The sequence below is a fragment of the Mercenaria mercenaria genome, chromosome 2, assembly GCF_021730395.1.
Source record: "Mercenaria mercenaria strain notata chromosome 2, MADL_Memer_1, whole genome shotgun sequence".
Classification (NCBI taxonomy): domain Eukaryota; kingdom Metazoa; phylum Mollusca; class Bivalvia; order Venerida; family Veneridae; genus Mercenaria; species Mercenaria mercenaria.
The window spans coordinates 5,557,312-5,579,747 of NC_069362.1; the positions used below are offsets into that span (position 1 = coordinate 5,557,312).

The following is a 22,436-nucleotide window of genomic DNA, read 5'->3' on the forward strand; positions in this document are numbered from 1 at the left end:
TACACTTTTAATGCAATAGTTGCTTTAATGTTAAAGAAGCAAGCATTGGTCAATTATTGATTAAAGAACTTTTTTATGTTTATATCAATCGAGCGATCCAGTTATCGATGCTAAACCCCATCACGGTAATTTCAAACAAAACAAGGGAAAAATGAATGACCGGGACCACAGGAATTGCTTCAGTAAGCACGATCGCTTGTGTAACTCATGCCCGAACAAGTGGTGTTTCATTGTGTATTTGAAAGAAATTAAGTGTCAGTTCACAACTACTTAAAATTTCAAATGTTTGACTTGTATTCTGTACAAAGTGCAATGTTCAGACCGGTTGCGATTTGAAAAAGAAAGAGTTTGTTTTCATTCACATATATAAAGTTTGGTAATCACCGACATTTTTTCATCTGGGGCGCGGTGGGGGGGGGGGGGGGAGGATTTCCTTTATTTCTGATTACTCTTTTATGTTTATTAAATAAACAAGAACAAAACATAATTTGGTACTTTTTCGTTTGCTCGACTAAACAGATAAACCCTTATTGTGATAAACCCTTGCATGTCACCTTCAATGCAAACGCACAGGAAAAATACTCATGGAAAATAAACTTAATACAAATAACTCACTGCAAAAAAAAACCTCAATGCAAAAACTCACTTGTGTACCAGTATTCTAATTTGTCACTGGTAATTGCATAATTTTAGCTTCATTTAAATAAACAATAAAATTACAATTAATTAGCAATTTATTCCGGACCAGAGCTGTCGTTGATCGAGCTTTTATGTCGATGTACGTTTTTGTAATTATAGTTAATTTAAGGAAGCTGCAAATACAAGAATGTCTTTAGGAACAATTACAGCATCGTCTTCGTACTGTTCAGCAAATCGGAGAACTCATTTTTATACTTCGTAGTGATGGAAGGAATCTTTCAAAGATGTGTTGATTTTACTACCCATTGCCTGCAAAAACACAATAAATACGCCGACATAAAATAGAAATGTTTGCGTGATTGAACAAATCTATTTGCCAACTTCTAGCATTTTCCAGAGTAAAATGATGGTAATAAGACAACCATAAACACCGAGGTTTACGAACAATCCAAAAGACATAGGACAAGCTTTTATCAATCAGCCTATGTTCTCGGCAATTTAAACAACAATCATAGATAGGATCGCAATCGGCGCCAGCTCGATAGAAAACTTCATGAATATATATTGCATCGAAAGGCGGAATAAAAGACACATTTAATGTTTTAATATCTATTCAGATGACAGTATGCTTCGTTGCCAGTGTTGCTCAGCAGGACAACCTGCAACTGGAAATGTTGATATCTCTGTAGAAATGTTAAACATTTGATGAAGGATTAATTTCTGAAGGTACCAATGTATTTCATATTTTTACAGAATAACCATGTTTCTAATATAGAAGTGACTGTAAAAGCTAACAAATTATTTTTGTTTTGGCAAAGAGTATTATTGTCTGCAGACATATTCCTTCAGCTTAAATGATTAATTAGTTTTTAGGCATCTCTGCTTGATATAGAAAGTCACTTCAAATATTTGAAGCTGCATCCGTACCCGTGTAATTTATGTAAAATAAAGTTAATTTTATTTTCAGGTATTATATATATATTGTTATGCTTGGTTGTAAATTATATATATACCCGAAGATAGAAGCACGTTGTTAAGTGCAAAGGCTTAGTATTGCTTAGTGACAAAACAAAAATATATGTATTTGCGACTTCAATTACGTCAGTGACGTGCGATGATCATCGTTTTACATGTTTTCTGTGTATGTCGATATCTTAACAAGTTACCAATATTTTTATGATATTTTCAAACAGTAAATCAAGGTACTCGGGCAAGAATTATGTTGTTTTCTTTTCATGCTATACATTTTTACGTCTCCAGTGAATTTCTTTATATATATATATATATATATATATATATATATATATATATACATGACAAGTAACTGTAATGTCTGTACACAAGATTGTATTATTTGAGTCTTTGTACTTTATCTTCCAAATTACATAGCACTTGAAGTTTTAATCTTTACATATAATGCTCAACTGAATATTTCATTGTTGTAATCGTTGGGACGACATTATATATACTAATTCAAAATAGAATTTCCTCACTCTTTGTGCTCCTACTTTTGATGAGTTATTGCTATGGTAAGTTATAGGTTACATTGATGCGCCTGTGCCTAAGGACAACCTTACTGCTATGCGTTACTGTACACTGTCAGGTATTTTGCACGTGATCTAAGCGGGGAGATGTTTCCTTTCACATGGTTCATGAGGTTAAAATTCTGGTAAAGAAGAGGTCGCTTCACTACCAATTTACCTTTCTTTTCGTTGCAACTGACCGCTCAAAGGTGCATCTTTTGTTAGACTATTCAAGATTATGTTTATGTTATTTTCAGTTATTTTGAAGTAAAATAATTTTATCCCAGATATTATATATTTTTATAAAATATATAACTTTTTAATTTTTCGCTCTTGTAAAGATAGAGCATAAAGCTGTGTTATATTTGTGGACAGAGGTATATGTACTTTCGCAAAGTTCAAATATGCTATCAGTTATACTTAATCTGTTCTTAAAATGGTTCAAAAGAATTCATAAGATGTTAAACCGTTTTGTTTGGGTTTTATTTGTTCTTAAGGAAAATACCTAAATGCTTTTGTACACACTGTCAAATAAGTTATAAGTTTTCCTCGAGATGTTTCTAGTTGTAAATCACTGTAATCACAACAATTTTCTTCAATAAAAAATAACATCGATTTGTTTGCCATGTAGTTTTATGTACAATCGACGTTAAATCGGTGGCAATTATGAATGAAGTATTACTAAATGCAATTGTTAAAATAACGTGACAATAACACTTTCGTGTAGTGCTTGTTTGAATATCTGCAATGGATCTACAAAGATGTTATACATGTATGAATGATATCAGTTATCTATTGAAAGGTATGATCTTTGTTTAACTTAAATGTTTTTGTTCCAATCATTTTGCCAATGTGAAAAGTCCTAATAATTACGACTACAATGTATATTTTCTAGTCTCATTTATTCATAAACCATAGTGGTAATCATATAACATGTACATTTTCAATAATGCGTATTAAAATATTTGTTCGAGCTATGTGCCACAGTCATGAACACTCGCCGAAATATATTATTGTAAATGCGCACGCATATCAAAGTAAATGAATGCTTTGACATATTGCAGTAGTTTTGACATAAAATTAATTTTATTTTCTCAAACACGTTAGCTTATATAAAATAACAGAAAAAGCAAAATGTCTTATATTTTTATGTTCTGTTATTTTAAGTCACGTCATTGTCAATTCATTATTTATTAGAAATAACGCATGCTTTTTCGTGTTATAACATCTGAAGAATTCCGAGGGACTGGTTGGTGACCGAGCCTGGCAGGGCAAGAATATTGTTTTAACAAGAAACGGACATGCGCTAACGCTAAGCCTAAAACACGTATAAAATAATAATAACATATTGTCCCTCACCGTCATTAGATTTCCACGAAATGCAAACTATTGTCTGCGTTGTATTTCCACGTTGACGTCATTTCCTTTTGAATTATCCATTTTGGGCCGTAAAGCGTTGACGTTTTACCACGGAACGCGCATATATAAAGTTGTTATAACAGCAACTTGAGCGCAGGAATCATCCCTCTGTGCACACACTTTTTCTCTCCTGTTAAGCCACCACCAAGAAGTTACAAAAACAGCAGTTTAATGCTAGAATGTAAGGAAAATGTGGAACCTATACTTTCCATGTGCATTGCCTAGAAATGTGCTTTGCCATATTTTCTGGCAAACTAGTGAAGATATTACCAGGCGAATTCTATAATGACAGATAAAAAGCGACTGTTTATGCGCAGCCATGATAAATTAAATGTTCTATGTGCTTCACATATGATTGAAATGTTTGGAAAGATTTATAACCACATTAAACAAAGGCTGCGAATTACAATGACATATTTTACATAGCACTGTGCACAGAGGCGCCTTTTTTTTTTACAGGAAAAGTTATTATGAGTTATGCTTAAAAGGCCTTCAACTTTACTGACTGAACACCAAGTTGCTCATTGCATTAACAATATTTGCATCAATAACATGGCAATCAATCATTTATCCTCTTACATTCAGCATTTTGTTATAATTATGTTCAGCTATGCCCTAGACGTCATTACGCACATTTCATTCCAAAAAGGAAATGAAACAAGGACGAAATATATAGTTAAGCAGAAATATCTGGAATGAAACTTTATTTCCTGTGTAAATGATCTTTAACATTACACTACGATGACAAAACAGTCTTTCATCTACTTTTATTTACTGAATTGGTTTAAACAATATTTTATTCAGTATAATTACAGTTGTTACAATAATACATATAGCAACATTAAGGATTGAGTAGGAAGCTATATTAGCTTTTTTAGAAACTCTCTCCATATACATAATATAGTTTCAACGGTAACAAAAATAAATAATCTATCTTACATGTTCTGCTCGCAGTTTATTCATTTATCATATGTTATGAGACATAAGTTTGTCAAGTTTCAGTGTTTTAGGCTGGAAAAGAAAAATACATTTAAGGAGATAAAATTTGAACTGTTTATATTAACTTAATTCTGAACATAAATAAACTTATTGTGTATTAATCTTAAAACTAAAATTAAAAGAGGGAAATGAGATAGAGAGGTAGAGATTAATAGGTCAGGAATGCCACTTTAGACACATGAAAATTTAAGGACTTTTCTTTAAAAGCTATGAAGTAGGGCCAGGATGGAATAAACCTTAGAAATGGAGCTATCGTCAAAGATATAGTTGTGAAAAAAATGTTTAAGCTACCTATCAAATCTCTTTGTTTTCTGTATATATTTGTGTACATGTAAGAAAATTGATTCATTTAGTGTGCTTGAAATTGAGGGATCACCATACAACAACGTATTTAGTGTCACAGTAGTTATTGGCCTTATATTGTTTAGGAGATCTGTGCGTTCCCTTTGGTGTAAGGGACATCTTAACAGGAAGTGATATGTGCTTTCTTCCTCCCCACAATCACACAATGGACTATTAACAATATTTTTTTAAGAAAAGATGTTCATTCAAAGAGCTGCAGTTAGTTCTAAGTCTCCCATGAAGAATCTGGTATTTTCTTTCGCCTGCATAATACTGGCATGGGACTTTCTGTACGTCTGAATAGAGTCGTCTTTTCAATATACTTAAAGTGGCGGAATTCCTGTGATCTAACGGAAGTTCGTTCCAATCAGTGACAGCCGATGGCAGAAATGAGTTAGCAAAAAGTTGGGTACGACAATACAGGTTTCTGAAATCGCCAGCATTTCTAAGATTATATGAAGAAGTTTGCGCAACAGTTTCAGGTACCAAGGAGGAAAGATATTGCGGTGTTAAGTGATTTTTCATTTTATAGAAAAGAGTGAGTTTGTGTTTTTGTCTTCTGACTTTTAGAGGTTGGAAACCAGTTTCTTTGTAAAGACTGTCAAAGGAAACGAGTTTGGTGATGATTCTGCATGCCTCGAGTTGAATTTTTTCAAGTTCAAATTCATCGTACTGGGTGATGTTATCCCATACGACATCAGAATACTCCAAGAGAGGACTTATAAAAGACAGATAGATAGTTTCAAGTGATTTGCGGTCAAGAGTAAATTTTAAAGTTCTCATTATATTTATACGTTTCCATGCTTTTTCTCTAATGCTTTCAATATGTACATGCCAATTTCCGTCGTTCGAAAATATAACCCCAAGATGCTTGTGAGACGTCACCTCGTTGATGAGAACACCATTCATATACAAAGAAGGATGCGGGGGCTACGGAAAATGAGTAGAGATTCTGTTTTCCGAGGATTAAAGTCGACCAGCCACTTATTTGCCCATTCATCTATTTTCATTAAACCCGAATTTAGGGTTACGGCTGCAGTGATGGGATTGTCAACGACGATGTATAAGCTAGTATCATCAGCAAATAGTTTGATAGTTTAACTGATATCGAGGACAATGTCATTAATAAAGACGATGAAAAGAAGAGGACCAAGAAAGGAACCTTGTGGTACACCTGCAGAGATATATACAGTATTAGAAGAACCTTCTGGAAGAACAACTTTCTGCTTTCTCTCGGATAAGTAATCTCGAAACCAATTTAGCAGTTGTCCAGATATACCGATAGATTCTAACTTGAAGAAGATCTTTGTGCCATACGCGGTCAAAAGCTTTAGAGATATCACAGAAAACTGCACGCAGCTCTTTTCCTTCATCTAATGCTTGGCAAAAAGTATTATATATAGAAACAAGTTGATTAGTAGTTGAGTCATTGGGAACAAATCCGGATTGGAGAGCTGTTATTGTGTTATTTGCTGTAAAGAAGTTAAAGACATGCCTATGGATTATTTTTTCAAGTGCTTTGCTTGTTGTGCTAAGCAGCGATATAGGTCTGTAATTAGAAACTAGCTGAGGATCATTTTTCTTGAAAACAGCACAAACATGAGCTAATTTCCAATGGGATGGCATTCGACCAGTGTATATGGACTTGTTAAAAAGCTGGCAGAGTGGTCTTGCAAGTTCCCGTGAAAGTTCCTTCAGAATTCTATTATTTACGTTATCGGGGCCTGCTGCTTTACCTACTGTGAGAGATTTTAGTGTTTTCGTTACTTCTTCCTCTGTGATATTGATTGAGTCAAGTTTTGGTTGGTTTGTATTGGTTTGTATTGATAGTAGTGTTATGTTATTATCATTTAATAGTGTTTGAGATTGAGAGAAATTATTAAGTAGGTTTGCTTTATCTGTATCTTCTGTAACAAAAGTACCGTTCTCATTTAGTGGTGGAATAGATGTATTTTTGTTGGCGATATGACATGTTTCAGTATCTTCCAGTATTTAGATGTTTTGAGGTTTTCGTTATGTAGTTTGTTTGATAAATTTTGTGACAGTTGTGCTTTTGTATTTCTTAATAATTATGTTGTTGTGTTTCTTATTTGTTTGTATCTGTTCCAGTGATGTTCATTTTGAGTTCGTTTGGCCTTATCCTATGCCCTCTTTCTCTTTCTAATATGTTTTCTTATTTACTGAATTATTATATCTTGACACATCTGATGACACTAGAAAATAATGTTCAACACAATAAGAGAGACACAGATGAGATACACTTTCGATATTTCAACTGTGACTGAGTTTTACATAGAGGATAATTCATAAGTGTCTTTTCATATTGAATTTATTAAACGAGATGATTAAAATAATAAAATGCGAGCCTGTGCCGAGTAAACGGTTTGTAAATCTTACAGTGTCAATTTACCATTGCAAATCATCATTTCTACATTAACTGTTACCATTATAATAATTATTATAATGTCGTGTTTTGTTCTTTATATAAATCCGGACACTTTTGATGGTTTTTGGACGATAAGTTTGCATTCTGAAACTACACGTGCATAAAATTTCGAATGTATAATTTTAGGTTCTATATAAATCTTTCAAGCTGATTTCATCATAGACAAGCAACCGAAGTGGGCAAGTAAAAGCTGTCAAAATCGACCTTCAGAGTGCCTAAAAATTCGGACACTATTTGGGTATGGAATTCCACGAGTTAGTTCTCCAAAAATAACAATTAATACGGTTTTGTCTGAAGCAGTCCTGTAAATAAATACATACGGTGGTATGTTTAGGACATGCATTTATTTTTTTAAGATTAAATTATCTCGTGCGCACTACATCTTATCTCGCTCGAGATAAGATGTCGTGCGCACGAGATAAGATGTTGATAGCTCAAGATAAGATGTCGTGCGCGCGAGATTAGATGTTGATCGCTCGAGATAAGATGTTGATCGCTCAAGATAAGATGTTGATCGCTCGAGATAAGTTGTTGTGCGCACGAGATAAGATGTTGATCGCTCGAGATAATATTTCGTGAGATAAGATGTTGATCGCTCGAGATAAGATGTCGTGCGCACGAGATAAGATGTTGATCGCTCAAGATAGGATGTCGTGCGCACGAGATAAGATGTTGATCACTCAGGATAAGATGTCGTGCGCACGAGATAAGATGTTGATTGTCGTGTGCACGAGATAATTTAATTTAAAAAAAATTTGCATGTCCTAAACATACCACCGTAAATACAGACATCTCCGTTCGATTTAACTTTTATTACCTGTTAATCACGCGATCATTTGAACGAGTTTCTAATTTAATATATAACTGCCAAATATAACAATAATATAATACGCAATAAAATCTATCTGAGCGACAAAAAATACTTTTACCTTTCTGCAGATTCTGGGATCAAAAGGGAAAAAAGTTCATGTAGAAGAAAAATGAGCCGATTTTATCTAACGAGTTGCTTCCCTTGTCTGCAAAATAATGGCATTATTTCCTCTATTAAAATAATTATTATAGAACAGAAATCGATTGAATTTCTGAAATAAATACCGATGGAAGTACAGAATTCTAAAACATGTTTTTTGCACCTGTTTTGATCAACTTAGAAAAAGAGTTATCTGCAATAGGCAGAATGTTTGTCTTATTAAATGAGTACCCCGTCGCACCTCAAATAACTGTTGCGCGCTGTATGACGTCATCCACCTCGACACACAGTGTTTACTTTTAGCGTTGCGGATATTTGAGGGTAGTTTTCTCTGATAATACTTACATTTATACACTGTTGTTGACAACTGGTCACCAAGGCGTTCGTTTACGTCGATCCTGATAATTCCAGTAAAAATCACAATCGTACAGCGCTTTTCAATGGTGTCCGAATTATTAGGCAGTGTCCGGATTTAGGTATTTCACTAGTATGATTATTGTTTAGCTTGTCCGTTTAACTATTCTTCATAGGTATGTAATTTCGATATTATAGTTTTGAGTTTACGTACAATTCCGGCCACGACAATGCCTACTCCTCCATATCTCATTGAATATGATCTAATGTGATTTTGTCTAGTTGTAAACCAATACATCAAGAAGCAATTTTCTGTATCAATTGTTACAAATGATTCATTTCGCTTATTGTAATTACAACATGACCCACGTGAAAGTGACAGAATGCGAGCAATGATTAGTCATCTTAATGTCTGCACTGCATAATAAATTTTGTTTCCTTGAGACAATTTATCATATTTCCACATAAGATTTTCTATAGAGATCAAGGAGTAATAAAGTCTGTGAAAAGATCTTTTGGAAGCATAGAACGCAATAAAGCAACATGATAGGAGACTCGGTTTGATTGAGTCTGTTCATGAGAGGTACTCATACCCTCTAGCACAAGCTTAAGCGGATTTCTATTGCTGTAACATTAAAATAAATCTATTCCAAAATCTGAAATGAGCAGAAAAATCTACATCACTGAGTCCAAGTACAGGGAGACTTTCTGCAGCTGCAACACGGCGCTTGAAGATTGTTGTTGTGATTTGCCTATTTCATTTTATTTTTAGATTTTCCAATGGAACTGTCATTTATAAATTAAATGTAGAAAAATGAATCAATAACATATCAAAAAGTATTAAGAAATACAGGTCATTTAATATGCACAGTTGTAAATGTAATATGCCTAATTGATAAATAAATGTGTTGCAGAAAATATATACACACTGAAAGATGGCAATAATTGGAAATGAAAAGGAGAAGAAGTTTTTCATTAGCATTGATAAAATGTACTCCAAATTGTACTTACATTTCATATGTTTCATTTGGACATTTAATAGTTTAAGAGCTTTTAAATTAAATGAACTGTTGGGAATTCTTTGATATTCTATATCCGTCAGGTACAGTTACTTACTACCATTATAACGTCTTCAAACAAGACTTTCCTGTTGGGTATGAAGCAGCTTTAATGATAGCTCTAGCTAGCTACTACATGTGGTGTTGTATCTATGACAAAACCAATTGAATATCAGCTAAATACCTCGAATATGATAAATGAAAGCAACAAAAACAATACTATTAGTTACACTGCTTGTTGGTGACAGGATACGGGATATACGCTGTCGAGGAAATCCATATCGAAGCTCGAGCCTGATATGGATTTTCGAGACAGCGTATATCCCGTATCCTGACACCAACAAGCAGTGTAACGATTTTATCTTGCCGACTACCTTTTACATCCTCGCTGTAATTAACATATTTTTATATTTATTTAATAAAGCTTCTTACAGTTAATACAGTGCAGACTGAAATTCTGCAATCTTCTCGGGTCATCATGCTTTGATTATCGTTGATTAACACCAGCCATAAAATGCAAAATGAACTGTATTTTGACTGAATCACAAAACACAGAAGCTCATTTATACAGGTCATGAACTGGTTTTGAAAAACTGTTATGGTCCGTCCTTTCGAAAATCATCAGATTACACGATGTCAGAAATGTCATAAAACTTCGGCTTTCGTCCCGTTTCCTGTTAATTCCCTCATCTTGCAGGTAGATTAATTGATCCTACAACAAACTGCTGTCTTATAAATGTGTTAATTCCTTTGCTTTACGAAGATTTAACTAAAACAACATTTCAACCTAGCAATCGCGGCCATCCTATACAGAGTTACTGTTCTTTTATTTCCACTAACTTCACGAACCTAATTTAGATAGGAAAAAATAGAACGGCAAGAAAACACTAAATTTTTTAACACGAAACGATATCTATAGCTGGAGCTTATAATCTGACTTGATTCAATTACGCTAGCGATGCGGCAGCCATTTTGTTTTTAATCAAAATTCATATCTGAAATAAACTTGCAGGATATGGAATATATCCTGTCTCCACGTGACGTCTATTGACCAATAGAAAGCAAGATAAATGTAATAATTAAACCTTATAACTTTTATATAAGCTTCAGTAATGTTCGTACATGTACGCGAAGCTGTTTGTTTTCTGACTTAAAAGCTACAAAATGGAATTGCCCATTGTTACGTCGCCATATCAAGCAGTAACATAGCGAACTAACGTATGATCCACCATTTTGTCTATAAACGTCTGTAAAGTGTAAATTTTGTTCGCGTTTGTCCTGATCTCATTAATCAGGAACGAAATGTAATTCATGAAAGGAAAATTTATCTATGATTCAGAGATATAAGCATATGTCTGGAATTAAGAATAATTTTCAAACATGAATATTTAAATCGTGATCGTTTTATTATTAAATAAAATAAGATTTAGCTGTAAAAGTTCAAAAATTGTTACTTTAAATGTAAAGTTGAAATAGAACAGACTCAGTCGAACCGAGTCTCCTATTAGTTTGCTTAATTGTGCTTCATGATTCCAAAGGATCTTCTCACAGTCTTTATTATAGATTGACCATTACTCAAATTACTTGTTCCAGTATGCTTTTAGAGCTCTAAAATAAAGTAAAATAAAGCTAATAATATTCAGTTGTTTATAACATGCAAACAAGCATCCGATGATTTAAAGCTTTCCAATCTAACTGGTTTAAAAAAAAGATCTGACTTTCCTGGAATTGCTTGCAGTCGTTGTATCTTTCAACAGTCAAAGTATATTGATCCTATCGAAAATATATTTATAGTGAAGCAGCTTGAAAATGCTACTTCAGATGGTTCAGTCAGTAATAAATTCATATTTTAAATATTCGTCGTCTTGTTGGGTATCAAAACATTACTTGTTATATCTTAATACAATGCACCAAGGATAAAGTGGTTTCAGTAATTAATGACATTTTGTTTCTTTAGCAGTCTGGAAATAGTTTAATCACTGAAACTATGTTCTTCTCACCACATCGCAAATTGTTTAAATCCTGTACAGATCAACTTAATCAATTATGATATACTTAATTGATATATAATAAGAAAATGTTTTCGCACAAACCGCAAAATAGAACATGAAATGTTTTATGCGACTTGTAACTTAACAGTTGAAAATTCCTGAAAGACTGCCAAGTCGATAACAATATAATTAAGGTACCATGAAAGTTAAAAGTCTTTTTAATGTTTGCATTGCATTTTTGACACATTTTATCTTTTATCAGCTTAATTATACACTTTTAATGTCTCAGATTGTGAAAACAATCACCCCATTTATCAGAAAATGCCATAGTTAAGAATCATATTCTTTTAATGTACTATTCACCATAAAAAATAAATATTAAGGTTAGAACTTATAAAGGATGTTATGCAAACTGGATTCTTCTATAAGCATCAGCGTTTAGACAAACTTTGATAAGGAAGTGGAAAAATATAGGTCATATTTAACGTGATACTATCGATGACACCATATTAATCATCATTTTTACTGATATCAGACAAAACATATTTCGCAGACACTCATATTAATAAGGCGATTCCGACATTTGGGTTTTGAAGTAAATAAAAATAATTTTATTATTATTAGAACGAGAATCAGAATGCTATGGACGCATGCCAGATAAAGTCACACGAGTTAGGTCTCTTAATAGATATAGGAAATCTGTACCAAGTGTAAAATATTTCTTTGAAAGTTCCATTCAATACACGTACAAATTTACTATCACCAGTGGAGCTTATTCTGACAATCATAATTTAGCACTTTTTCCAGATATTTACCTCATAATATCTCAGTCTACACAGATATTTGAAAATATTGAAAGTGCTTTTTCTGTAATTAATATCTCACTTAAAAATTGCGCTATAAATGGAATTCAGTATTTTCGTTCAAGCCTGGAAATGTTCCTGTCTTCATTTTCAAGTAAATCGTAGTGTATTTAAATCATCTTGTTTCTGTGCCTCTGATGCTTAACATAAAATTTCTGCTTTTCGCCAACATTTTGATGAAATAACACTGACATGTTTGTTAATAAACTTGTTTACTGATACCAAAAAACAAGATCCTCCGATAATTTTGAAAGGTCATGTTTAGTTACCACTTCGATAAAACTAATTATGAATATGCGGTTCAACTTAGTTGCTAAAACGACAGGGTTATGTAAAGCACATATTTGGTAGTTATGTCTCCCCCAGGAGACATATTGTTTTTGCCCTGTCCGTCCGTCCGTCCGTCCGTACGTCACACTTCATTTCCGAGCAATAACTGGAGAACCATTTGACCTAGAACCTTCAAACTTCATAGGGTTGTAGGGCTGCTGGAGTAGACGACCCCTTTCGTTTTTGGGGTCTGTCCGTCAAATGTCAAGGTCACAGGGGCCTGAACATTGAAAACCATTTCCGATCAATAACTAGAGAACCACTTGACCCAGAATGTTGAAACTTCATAGGATGATTGGTCATGAAGAGTAGACGACCCCTATTGATTTTGGGGTTACTCCATCAAAGGTCAAGGTCACAGGGGCCTGAACATTGAAAACAATTTCCGATCAATAACTAGAGAACCACTTAACCCAGAATGTTGAAACTTCATAGGATGATTGTACATGAAGAGTAGATGACCCCTATTGATTTTGGGGTCACTCCATCAAAGGTCAAGGTCACAGGGGCCTGAACATTGAAAACCATTTCCGGTCAGTAACTTGAGAACCACTTGACCCAGAATGTTGAAACTTAATAGGATGATTGTTCATGCAGAGTAGATGACCTCTAACGATTTTGGGGTCACTCTGTGAAAGGTCAAGGTCACAGGGGCCTGAACATTGAAAACCATATCCGGTCAGTAACTTGAGAACCACTTGACCCAGAATGATGAAACTTCATAGGATGATTGATCATGCCGAGTAGATGACCCCTAACAATTTTAGGGTCACTCTGTTAAAGGTCAAGGCCACAGGGGCCTGAACATTGAAAACCATTTCCAATCAATAACTTGAGAACCTCTCGACCCAGAATATTGAAACTTCATAGGATGATTGTTCATGCAGAGTAAATGACCCCTATTGTTTTTGGGGTCACTCCGTTAAAGGGCAAGGTCACAGGGGCCTGAACATTGATAACCAGTTCCGATCAATTACTTGAGAACCACTTGACCCAGAATGTTGAAACTTCATAGGATGATTGAACATGCAGAGTAGATGACCCTATTGATTTTTTGGGTCAGTCTATTAAAGGTCAAGGTCACAGTGGCCTGTTCATGTAAAATCATTTTTTGGAAATAACTTGAGAACCACTTGATCTACAATGTTGAAACTTAATAGGATGATTGGACATGCAGAGTAGATGACCCCTATTTATTTTGAGGTCACTTGATCAAAGGTCAAGGTCACAGGAGCCTGAACAGTGACTTGAGAACCACTAGGCCAGGAGTGTTGAAATTTAGTGGGATGACTGGACATGCCAAATAGATGATCCCTATTGCAGCTAACCATCAGTGTCTCTTTGACTTTCGCTCCTGACCCCTATTCTATAAAACTAATTATGAATATGCGGTTCAACTTAGTTGCTAAAACGACAGGGTTATGTAAAGCACATATTTGGTAGTTATGTCTCCCCCAGGAGACATATTGTTTTTGCCCTGTCCGTCCGTCCGTACGTCACACTTCATTTCCGAGCAATAACTGGAGAACCATTTGACCTAGAACCTTCAAACTTCATAGGGTTATAGGGCTGCTGGAGTAGACGACCCCTGTTGTTTTTGGGGTCACTCCGTCAAATGTCAAGGTCACAGGGGCCTGAACATTGAAAACCATTTCCGATCAATAACTAGAGAACCACTTGACCCAGAATGTTGAATCTTCATAGGATGATTGATCATGAAGAGTAGACGACCCCTATTGATTTTGGGGTTACTCCATCAAAGGTCAAGGTCACAGGGGCCTGAATATTGAAAACCATTTCCGATCAATAACTAGAGAACCACTTAACCCAGAATGTTGAAACTTCATAGGATGATTGTACATGAAGAGTAGATGACCCCTATTGATTTTGGGGTCACTCCATCAAAGACCAAGGTCACAGGGGCCTGAACATTGAAAACCATTTCCGGTCAGTAACTTGAGAACCACTTGACCCAGAATGTTGAAACTTAATAGGATGATTGTTCATGCAGAGTAGATGACCCCTAACGATTTTGGGGTCACTCTGTTAAAGGTCAAGGCCACAGGGGCCTGAACATTGAAAACCATTTCCAATCAATAACTTGAGAACCTCTCGACCCAGAATATTGAAACTTCATAGGATGATTGTTCATGCAGAGTAAATGACCCCTATTGTTTTTGGGGTCACTCCGTTAAAGGGCAAGGTCACAGGGGCCTGAACATTGATAACCAGTTCCGAGCAATTACTTGAGAACCACTTGACCAAGAATGTTGAAACTTCATAGGATGATTGAACATGCAGAGTAGATGACCCTATTGATTTTTGGGTCAGTCTATTAAAGGTCAAGGTCACAGTGGCCTGTTCATGTAAAATCATTTTTTGGAAATAACTTGAGAACCACTTGATCTACAATGTTGAAACTTAATAGGATGATTGGACATGCAGAGTAGATGACCCCTATTTATTTTGAGGTCACTTGATCAAAGGTCAAGGTCACAGGAGCCTGAACAGTGACTTGAGAACCAATAGGCCAGGAGTGTTGAAATTTAGTGGGATGACTGGACATGCCAAATAGATGATCCCTATTGCAGCTAACCATCAGTGTCTCTTTGACTTTCGCTCCTGACCCCTATTGACTTCTTGCCTATAGGACTTTGCATTGGGGGAGACATGCGCTTTTTTACAAAAGCATTTTCTAGTTCTAATTGCCTATGCAAGTGAATTATATGCATGTTCCTGGTATTAAGACGCCGCTTTAAATACATAAACTAAAATTTTCATAAAAAATATCCTTTACTTGAACAACTTTATGACGTCACCGCTTTTTGAAAACCTTCCACAATTCATTTAATCAGATAAAATTGAAAGTTCGACTTCCAGAAAAAGCAATAAATTAAGATAAACAGTCATATCAATTTATGCAAATTTCCTTATCCATTTTGTAACAAAAAACACGCTTTTTGTCTTCTAAAGTATTATCGATAGAGTCGACCATAACATGACCATATGGTTTTCAAAAATACCTGCAACATTGTATACATTTTATGAATTTTGAAATTTCTGAAAATATCTGTGGATTTGCGTATACGCACTCTTTCATCACCTTCCCTTCGATCGATTATTGCTACAGTTTTAAAGTTGTAAGATTTTGATGTTTTTCCACTCTTTTTCTTGCTATCAGCACACCAAACTAAGAGCCCGAGGTTAGACCTATTTATCACCTTACTGTTAATCATTTCTATAGTTACGTTTTATCATTATTATCACTATTATATTGTTATAACTTTGCTCATTCGGTGTAGTTTATTATTACACTCAGTTCCGGCGTCGGCAAAATCTAATACATATCTCTTACAATCCAATCACGCTTACTATATCTGTCTCAGTTTTCCCGGAATGGTTACAAAGTCTGTCTGTCTGTCTACCTGTAAACCAACACACTATAAGCTTACTTTTATACATCTAGTTTCAACTACTGCAGATATGAGCAATCACTATTCATTTAAATGTCTTTATTTCAAAAGGATTTTGTTTATGCTTTTATGCTTTTCTTAACAGAATGTTGTCGGTAAATGACACAGACAGTGCGTGATAAAATGCTTGTATGGAGAAAATAGATGTAAGGGCTGCAACAAAAAATAAGTGAATTTGTACCTTTTTTCAGGGATTAAAAAGAAAAAGATAAATGATCAAAAGGAGGTGGGGTGGAAATTCTCCTCTATTACATGGATTTTATATATTGATTTAAACATTTCAAAGTCACTATGTCAGTAGGAATCCATATGGCCAAATGTCATGGTTAAATCCGTATCATCTCTTGGAAAGCTCTAACTCTGTGGTATTTTACTGATTTACCTTTCCGCAGTATTTAGTATCAAACTCAAAAACTTCTTTCTTCAATGCAGCCACCTTGTTTTGCCCTTATCAAAATGGTAGTCAGTAATCCTACTTACAATTCCAATGTTACTGTGTAAACTGTGTATTGTATGTCGAAATGTTATATTGCTGTTGCCATCATTTCATTATTCACAATTATCAGCTTCTCATTTATTCTCCATAATGATAATCGACTCATTTATTTAAACATTTAAGGATAAAAATGATGTGTGAAATACTAGTCGCATTTTGTAAAAAAAAATGGTATTAAATGATTATGTTTCACGTCTATTATATCACGCGGAGGGGAAATGGGAGATGGGGGGGGGGGGGGGGGGGGGGGGAAGAAAACCTATGACCTCACGCACTCAAAGCGTGTGCTCTTCCACTAGGCTACTTAGGCTGTGCCAGGCTATTTAAAGTCATCACATTGACCACTAGGCAAAAGAAGCTATGCTATAACATCTGTCTTGATCGTTCATTACAATATCAATAAGCGGCAATTAATAACATTTAATTTTGATGTAACAACTGATTTACGTTATGTGTTAATAGTTCAGATGCCATATTACATAACCTGGCAATTATTACTTTTCATTTATCAAAACGTCAAAACGTTTTAGACAATTAGCATCATCACTCCTTATTTTGATTCAATATTAAATGCACTACACGTTATTTATTCCTTCCCATGTCTGAAGTACTTTCTACATCGCACTGATTTTCTTACCCGATTATACACTGTCCGTATATAAGTGATTATACTAATATAATTATATACAATACAATACTGTGCCTCTACATCGCCAAGTGTTTACATTTATATTCTAACTAATAATATTCAAATTGATGAATTAGCGAACAGCAATGTTCAACATTCTGCAGTTAGCTTTGCAAACTTTGAAGAAGATGAACTTACCAGATCGACTTATATTACTGGTATAATAACCCTATTAGACTGACAGAACTGATTATCATTTATTCACTGGGCTGAGGTTATTTAAACATTTATGAATACGCTGTATTTTTCAGTCATTATAATGAAAGGTCGTATCTGCCACTTACGGCTCTTTTCACTATATAAATGTGTATCAATATCTTATATTATGCCATATTATAAGGTCGTAAGTTGCAGGTACGACCTTTTTATTATAAATGAATGTCACTCTGTATCACACATACATGATTTTAAGTTTAGGTTGCGGCCCTTTGAGTTCAGTTTCCGAATATGTGTAGGTTAAATTAGGTCGTAAGTAACATCTACGACCATGTATCTATGAGTCGTCGAAATCATCTAACCTTAACAATGATACTTTTAAATCTTTAAATTACTTAATCTTAATTTATCCCTCTCTTAATACGTGTTCTACATGTTTACTTATATTGTATGACTACCCGGCAGGTTCTGAGTAAAACTTGTGTTGTGACTATTTCATACCAAATATTTAATGGAGTAGCTACGTAGGACGTCACGTCAGAAGTCTTCGTTTTATTAAAATTGATTCTAAAGAATTTAGATCTATTACTGTGTTTTGTACAATTGATACAATAAAGGCAATGAGATAATGCTTTATTTGTAATTGAAAACTAAAGCTACTTTAATGTATTTTCACTCAGGGCAAACAAGTCATCAGATATATTCTCAAGCTGTTCATAAAATCATAATGACTGACACATTTTATATTTCCTTGAGAAAAAAAAGCCAACATGTTCTTGAGATGTATGTAAGCATTATCTACGTAACTGCTTGATGATATAGTTGTATAAATACTGTCATATAGTGTATGTTAAATACTTCTTTCATTTTCTCTGAAGACTCTTTTAATAGAAGTGAAGAGATTTCTTATAATTGATAAGTTATGATCGTGTTGTTGAAAGACATGTTTAGCGTTTAGATTTACTTTGGAACATTTTTAAGGGTTGGTGTTGACTAGTGTATTCAAATTTAAGATATATATTAGCTATAAAGAATAGATTTTAATAGAAAAAATAATGCAAAGGATAAGCTGTATTTTACATATAACAATGTGAATTAAGAGACATTTTGTATATTATTATTATAATTGTAATTAGCAGTGTTTTTGGCTGTGAATATATCAATTTTAAATACAGTGTGTACAGTAAGTCGGTGTTACCTTTACAAATGCGACAATACTGTCTTTGCTTTTAGCACCTTACCTCGAATTCAGTTGTTTGTTTCTAGGAAAACTGCTGTAACATTGGCCAGACAGCTATAAAAATGTCATTGCCAAATGTTTTAATAGCATCGTGGCTGACTAACGTATGGTCAATCTTTTGTCCTACTAGGCTGTAAAATTGTTCTTCCTAAACGTCATGAATCATACTCTTGATTTCAGAAGGGAAACACTATAGGAATATATGTGGCAGCCTATAAATTATTTTTTTGTGAAATATAGTCGTAAAAAAGCTTTCGTAAGTTAATATGGAGTTTGAAATTTCAAAAATGGTTTACATTGATGACCGATGTTGAATCCAAACTCAAATCCTGAGTTCCAGTTTGAAATTACATCTTCAGATAACGAAACATACTGGGGTTTTAAAACATACAGCGCAACATCCATTGATGTGAGGTTTGCAACGTTTTTAATAATGACTTGTCTGTCTCAAATTTTTGAAAATATGTGCTGTTGTTTAGTCCTTTAATGGTTAAGTGCCAACAAAGCTTGATTCCAACTGCATCATATATTTTAGTTAACTAAATGATTGGAAGTTTTGAACTGCTACTTAATATGGTCTAAATTCTTCGTGTTTTCGTACAATGTACCGTGCAAATTGTTTTTAAAACACGATATCGTTTGTTTCTAAAGCAACCTGTATATCTTTTATCATCTGAAAGTAAAACTCTTCACCGCTTCAGTAAACTGGAAGGATCCCCTGTAGATTAAGGAATTCAATTATGATGTAGATCTACTACATAGATATGCAATAAAAATGTTTTCGGACAGATCGTAGAGAAGAAAAATTTGCACGTATTATGAAAATCCCTTTAAACTTTTTTATTTATATGTTTTAATGTGATCAAAAATAGATAACAAAAGCAATGGGAAACATTTTATCTAAACGTTAATCTAACTTAACTATTTATTCCAGCCTTTATCAGCTTCTGTTTACTTCTTAATGTTTTATGTCTTGAAGAAAAGAAATACGTATATCAGAAAATGCAAGAGAATTGAGTCTGTGATGCCCAAAGTAGTTTTAAGCCTACATACTTCTTTGAAAACATTTTCGATATATAAAGATTTAAAACTAGATATTTGACGAAGAAAGCGTTATGTTCTGTCCATGCATTTTTATTTATAAAGTAAAATGTGCTACTCTGTCTTAGATCTGTTGGACATTTTCCACTCACAATTTGCTTCGATCATAGTTTGGCGGACAATATTGTCAAGCAAAACAAAATAACCCAAAGGTATGCAAAATCAAATGAATTTATGATTAACGAAAAATATCCCTTAGATAAAAATAAAGCTAAAAGCATCCGCGATTACTGGTAGTAACGTAGTTACACATATTACTGATGTTAAGGTAGTTCTGCACGTGTGATAAACCGAAAGTGATATCGTGACGTCATTTATCCGGAAAACATCTGACACGTTAAATAATTCAAATTAATGTCTTAAAATTAGCTTGAAATGTGCGGTTCACTTTAATCATGATCAAATATCTAAAAAACAATTAGCACATCATTTTATTTCACCATATTATAGTCCATACGTTTATTTACGACTGCGAGAAGTTTATTAAACTATACATTGTTGAAAATTTTCTATTCGCAAAAATGTTATGAAAGTTGAGATTTTTCCATAGCCTCGGATTATAAAAAATTGCGTCAGGTCGATTTTTTCAAATCAATCGAGCATGAATCCAAGCACACGACCCATATTCTTTATGTGCTGAAATTTCTAAGGATATTATGAAATTTTGAAAAATCAGGGTTTAATCAAATTCTACAATGTTGAAAAAATTTCGACCCGAACGTGCAGAACTACCTTAATATAAGATACAGTACTTTAAATGATATTAAAAAAGATAATTCACAGATTTGTAGGCATGTTCCAGAGAAATTCGAATACATTTTGATTTGTTTTTCACTCCACTGTCCGGGTATATTAACATTAAAATCAACGTGATTTCGTGACTACGGTCATCGTACTGGCGTCATGACGTTTGGACTATAATAATAATAATAATAACTTTATTTAAAGAAGGTAACACATAAAGATATATAACAGTGTTAGAACATATTAAACATCTTAAATCTCAATATGGCCTTCTGTAATATTAATAAAACAGTTCAACACACAAAAAAATAGATAAAAACTGATTATCTAATTATAATATAAGACAGAATTTGACTCAATAAATACATTCTTTTATAGCTACAAACGATCTACGGCAGTATCAATTAAATTGTGGAAATGTAACATTATGTAGAGACTTACCCATAAGCCCTCTTTACACAAGGGAAACAATCTGTTTATATAGTAAAATTGTTTAGTTAACACTGTTTATTGATCCTAATCCTGTCCATGTTATATCAGTGCAATAGAAAAGTAATCTATCTATGTTAAATGCTATGCATGATAAGCCAGTCATGCATCTAAGAGTCATAAAAATTATTTCTTTGATTTTCACATATTTCTAGATGTTTTTCCCATACTTTGACGCATACATATGGGTAGCAGAGATTGTTCTCTTTCAAGCAGTAGCCTTTTTAGCATATTTTACCTCGTGAAATTCTGTAGGTTTCGACTTTTTCAAAAAATCGTCTATTTGTTGACAAATTTCACAACAGAAAATGTCACACTTTCCCCAGGGCATTAACTTATTTGATCTTTGCACAGTTTTCTATTCAGATTGCTAATCTTTGTGGCAGTTATACATGCTTCTCCCTGCATAGAGGTAAAAAGTGCATAGTTTGCATGGGGTACTAGGTCAATAGCCACCTAAGCCTACAGTATAGTCATAGCGGAGTTGTCTCCATTTTTTTCAAATATTTTACCAGGGATCATTTTTTTTCAGCTCAAATAACTTTTCTTCTGAAAATGATATTTAAAATACTTTTTCAAAAAAGCTTGAAGTTTGTATTTTTAATTTCACTGCCTACATTATGTAAACAGGGACGGGAGGAAAATGTAATATGTACCAAACAGAGCATCGAATTAGATAAATACGATTTATAGTAAAGATCATTTAAGAGGTTTACAGTTTTGTATTATAATCATTTGATAATAGAATGGCATCTCGCGGTTTAATGTATAACTTTAATGTTGATATCTAAAGTCATTCTGTTTGGACAGGTCATGTTAAGTTACTAACTGTTCAAGAAATATGTAACCAGTTTGAAAGCAATAGAAAGCCAATTGAAAGACTAATTAATTGTGTAATATGAAACATCATTTAGTTAGCATAATTACAATGGTAGTTGAATGCAACAAAGCAAAATAATAACGAATTTAGTCTGACTGAGCCTGTTCATGAGAGTTAATGAAATACATGCAACGCATCTTTGGCAACAATGTTTGGTTATTTATATATTTGGTTTATATCCGATTTGTGGCTACGTCATATCAGTTATGATCTGTACTACAGGTCTCAGTTATAC

General features: G+C 33.8%; 1 protein-coding gene across 1 annotated transcript in view; it reads left to right on the forward strand.

The window, feature by feature from the left end:
* The first annotated feature begins 1,231 nt into the window (after positions 1-1,231).
* Positions 1,232-22,436, forward strand: part of LOC123563089 (QRFP-like peptide receptor) — a 295,846-nt gene continuing 274,641 nt past the window's right edge. The window contains exon 1 of the mRNA XM_045355667.2: positions 1,232-1,365. The gene's annotated coding sequence lies outside the window, so the exon portion shown is untranslated. The remainder of the gene's footprint in view (positions 1,366-22,436) is intronic.